This window comes from Arachis duranensis, chromosome 4, assembly GCF_000817695.3.
Source record: "Arachis duranensis cultivar V14167 chromosome 4, aradu.V14167.gnm2.J7QH, whole genome shotgun sequence".
In the NCBI taxonomy this organism is placed as follows: domain Eukaryota; kingdom Viridiplantae; phylum Streptophyta; class Magnoliopsida; order Fabales; family Fabaceae; genus Arachis; species Arachis duranensis.
Genome location: NC_029775.3, coordinates 103,916,461 through 103,922,133, shown reverse-complemented (window position 1 = coordinate 103,922,133; position 5,673 = coordinate 103,916,461).

Below are 5,673 nucleotides of genomic sequence, written 5' to 3'. Positions count from 1 at the left end.
TTATTCAAGTTAACGTGTAACAATATTTATTTTGTTAAATTTAATTTAATATCAAAATTAAAAATAATTAAATAAATTAACTCAATAAAAAATTAATAAACAATGATAATATAATTTTTTAAATCTAATCAACTAATTAATTAACAAACTAAATCCCAATTTTCTAAATATAAATAAATTTATCAGTATTTGTTTGTCTTCAAACATTAATTTAAATTAGAAAAAATAATATTTATCTATTAATTAATGTTTTTTATTTTAAAATTATATGATACTTTTTAATTTTATCTCTTAAATAATCTTGCTTATAATAACCATTTTGGACTAAAAATTATTTTATGTCATAAATATTATAACAAATAAATTTTTTAATTGAATATAAGATAATTAATATTTGAAAATTATAATGAATAATAGAACAATTATTTAAAGGCATAGAAGTTAATTTTGATATATTAAAATATGTATATTTTTTATATACTTATTTGATTATATTTATTCTTTTAGATAATTATTTGTGTGATGAATGTAAAATATATTTTTTAATTACAATACATAATTAAATAGATGCATAAATTCTTTAATCTAACAGTATATCAAAAATAAATTACAAATATATAAAATTATTAATAATTTAAAAAAAGAGAAAAATAATTATGAATTAAATTTTTATTATTTGATATAAACATATTTTTCATATGGATTCATTTTTTTATGGTATTTAAATGTAATTATAGTTTCAAATTATAAATTATAAATGATAATATTAACAGGTGCTAACATGCCAATTAATTTAGTTTTTTATTATTAAATATATACAAAAATAAATAAAAAAATTAGTTAGGATGACAAATTATTTATAATTTAATTAAAATATTTTAAGTTCAACTTTTAGAAATAAAAAATATTTTTTATAAATTATATATAATAAATGGTATTTAAAAATAAAAATATTCACTAACTCTTTTTAATTTTTATATCTCTGTTATATTTTTAATATAATTAGTAATGTTCAACAAAATTTATTTTAAGATATATATTTTTATCTGACTTTCAAAATTTTTTTGGCCCATCACTGATCTGTGTTGTATACTGTATCTTAATAAGCATTATATCGTTTGAAGATTTATTAACTAATGTCTTAACTCATTTTAAATTGAACTCTTTGGTACAAAATAAGGTTTAGAATACGTTGCTTTCAATTTGTTGGTTTCAGTAAATATGCTTATTATTTGAATTTGTAATATTCCTTTCAATTCACTTTATCATTATATAAGAATGTCGGAATGCATTTATAGCCAATAGATTATTAATATCTCTTTATTCAAATATAATTAAACGTATTTTTTTATAACTGAATCTATATTTTCAAAATTTTATGCAAATATGAAATAGAACTTCTCAAAAAAATATACTTTTAAAAATAATAAAAAAATATAATTCAACCACGAGTCCACGACAAATCATTCAATGTTTTGATAAAAGTACGTTTTGAATTTATTAACGATAAAAAAACTAATAACAATAATAAATATATTTTTTATAAATAGCAAATGACTTGTGTAACTAACAACGACTAAATGCACAAATAATTTGTTTGTTACATGAATTATTTATTATTTGTAAATATTTCAAACATTACGTTTATCAAAAGATTAAACAAGTAAAAATATTTTTTATGTATTTTTAAATTAACTTTGATATATTAATAACATAAATAATTTTACATAATAATTCAATTGGATTTATATATCTAAAATAATTTTTTAAACGTAAATCTAAAGATACGTTATTCGGTTACAATTCTTTTTACTTACAATTCATAAAAAAATTCTTTTAAATAATTATTAATATGTTATTTAAAATGGAAACAAAACAAAAGGGATAAAAAATATGGCGTCGTAAGCGCGGTTGAATTATTTTTTCATTTTTTTTGAAGAATATAAATTTTTAGAGGTCTATTCATATTTTCACAGATTTTTAAAATATAGATTGATTTATGAAAAATACTTTTAATTTTATTCAGATAACAAAATCTAATAATTTTAATTTATTTATTAGGTAAATTTTAATAGAAATTAAAAACAATGGTTATAGAGGTAATGGTTATGAATAAATTCACACTTGAATTTAATGACTATAATAGATGCATTCCTTGCATACCATTAATTAGGTAGATTTAATCTTAGTCATTTAAATTAATCTAATAATTATAAATGCATTCTCATATTCTCATATAAAAATTCTATTCTCATAATATACATTTTATATATATAGAGAGAGAAGAGGGTTGTTTAAGTAACAGTTATCCAATCTCCAACTTTATTTTTCTTTGACATCTCCACATTCCCTAATTTTAAACCTAAGTAAGGTTTAAAATTACTTGCAAACATTTTGATCCACAACATGGTACTTCATCGGACATCGTAAAATTTTAATAGTAATTATAATCTTATGCAACCTGAATTCATATGACAAAACATTTTTTATCAAGACTCTTAACATGTATATATTGCATGATTTGAATATCTATCAACCTTATTATATTTAATTTGATTGTGGTCTCTTTTCCGAACTAAACACACATTTGTGAATGCCTATTTCCTTTTTATAGATTATTGGAATATTGGAGATCCGACCTTTACATGCCAACACTGCAAAGCTATATTCTAGCACGAAGAGCGTATAGAAAAGCACTACAAGCCTAAATGTCCAAAATTTAGCCTATGCTGCCGACAAGGTCAAGTCCAACTTCCTATGCTTCAAGAACCTCCTGATTTGTTGAGGAAGCTTTACTTTGACAGCACTAAAAAAGCGGAACACTTTCGATCGAACATTAGGAGCTACAATAGTATGTTTGCTTTCACATCATTCGGGGGTAAGATACAAAGAACAATTAACCAAAGTCATAGGCCCCCAAACCTTATTCTGCATGGGCAAAATTACCATTTAATGGGAAGCTTGCTTCCACCAGAAGGCGGAGTAGCAAAATTTGCACAATTCTATATATACGACACTGAAAATGAGATTCGAAATAGAATCATCGCTGTCAGGTCATTTCCATACAATTTTATTAAAGGCTCAAACATAGTTATCTCACTTAATTCATAATGATTGCAGACATCATATTTACATGTTTTATGCCACTTTTTGCAGCTCTAATGATCACTTGAACAAACTTCATGTGGATATTGTCTCTACAATCAAAACTACGTTGGATAATCATAACGTTCTTACAAAGTCTTTCTGACTTGCTCGCGATGCACTCACAGCAAACGGCAATAATTCAGTTTGCCTTCTACTCATAGGAAAAAGAGGAAAAGATGGGAGGAGGTATAATTTGCCTTCAGTGTCTGAGGTTGCAGCCTTAATTGTCGGTGATTTTGATGGATCCACAAAAGAACGAGATATTATTGTTGAGACCAAATCAAGGTCGCTTCAAAGAATAACAGAACTCCACTCGGCTTATCTAGGCTTGCAATATCCTCTTTTATTCCCTTATGGTGAAGATGGATGGAGAGAAGATATTATCTTGAACAAAGTTAAGAAAAAACCAACAGATGAAGACAAGTATGTCACAATGCGCGACTTTTTCGCATTTCAAATCCAAGACCGACCTTCGCACAACGGTGTCCTGTTACATTCCCACCGGTTATTCCAACAATTCATAGTTGATGCATTCTCAATGGTTGAAAGTGCTAGATTGAAATTTATTTACACCCACCAAACCGAATTTAGAGTTAAGATCTACAATGGGCTTCGGGATGCCATTTTCAACGGCGAGACCAATGCTGCCTCAAAGGGTAAGAGAATTATACTGCCAGCAACATTTACTGGTGGGCCAAGATACATGATTCAAAATTATCAAGACGCCATGGCAATATGTAGGTGCATTGGTTATCTAGATTTATTCATCACTTTTACATGCAATCCGCAATGGGACGAAATACAACGGTATTGTAGAATGCATAAAGTCAAACTAGAGGACATGCCAGACATGATTTGCAGACTATTCAAGGTTAAAGTGGACATGATGATTAAAGATTTTAGATACAACAAATTATTTGGTGCTACAAAAATAGGTACGAAACTTACATATATATTTCACGTATTTATCCTTACCATGTTCCATAATTCTTCATAATTAAATGTTAAACACATGTTAATACCATATGCATTATGCTGTTTTTTCCTGTTATCTACACAATAGAATTCCAAAAGAGGGGACTCCCACATACACATATATTATTATTCTTGCATGAACAAGATAAATACCCAACCCCTGCAAACATAAACAAAATCATATGTGCTGAAATTTCTGATGTCGATGTTGACAATGCATATTACGAGGCTGTAAAGAGTTTTATGCTTCATGGTCCATGTGGTCTTAGCAAACCAACTTCGCCTTGCATGGAGGAAGGTCGTTGCATCCGTCTTTTCCCTAAGAAGTTCAACAAAATGACTACAGTTGATGAAGATGGTTACCCAGTATATAAGCGTCGAGACAATGGACGCACGGTGGAAGTTTCAGGAATTCATCTATACAACCGATATGTCGTGCCACATAATAAAATGTTGTTGCTAAAATACCATGCTCACATTAACGTCGAATGGTGTAACCAGTCAAGATCTATCAAGTATTTGTTCAAATATGTAAATAAAGGAAGTGATCACGTCACAACCTGTTTTTCCACGAAGTCCACTGATGGTAAAGCAACTTTAGAAGTTGATGAAGTGAAAATATTTTACGATTGTCGATATATATCTCCTTGTGAAGCTGCTTGGAGGATCTTTTGCTATGACATTCACTACAGAAATCCATCGGTTGAGAGGCTAAGCTTTCATTTGCCAGATCAACAACCTGTTGTATTTACGGATAATGAATCATTGGTTGAAGCTGTTGCAAAGGCAACTGTTAAAGAGTCCATGTTTCTAGGCTGGTTTGCAGCAAACAAAGCAAATGCTGAAGCTAGAAAATTAACCTATAATGAGTTTTCAAGCAAGTTTGTTTGGAAATCATCTCTGAGAGCTTAGGAACCCAGGAAAAGTCATCAGGTCATTGGAAGGATGATCTTCCTACTGCCATCATCCGGTGAGCTATATTATTTAAGGTTGTTGTTAAACATTGTAAAAGGACCAACAACCTATGTAGATATCAGGACTTACAATGGTGTAATCTACTCATCATTTCGAGATGCATGCTATGCATGTGGTTTGCTAGACGGCGACAAAGAATATATTGATGCCATTGAAGAATCAAGTCATTGGGGCTCAGGTCATTATTTGCGGATGTTGTTTGCGACACTACTATGGTCTAATTCAATGGTGCGACCGTGTTCTGTTAGAAAAGCAACATAATGACTACCTCTCAAAATTAACTGTCAAGCAAAAGGGGGTATATGATAAAATCATGAGCTCTACAGATAGTCAACATGAACGTGTGTTCTTTTTGTATGGCCATGGAGGTACATGAAAAACTTTCCTTTGGATAACTTTAGCTTCAGCACTAAGATCATGTGGACAAATAGTGCTAACTGTTGCATCTAACGGCATTGCCTCTCTACTGTTACCTGGAGGTCGAACTGCACATTCTAGGTTTGTCATACCATTAACTTCAGATGAGTTCTCTATTTACAACATTAAGCAAGGAAATCCATTAGCAGAATTAATTGT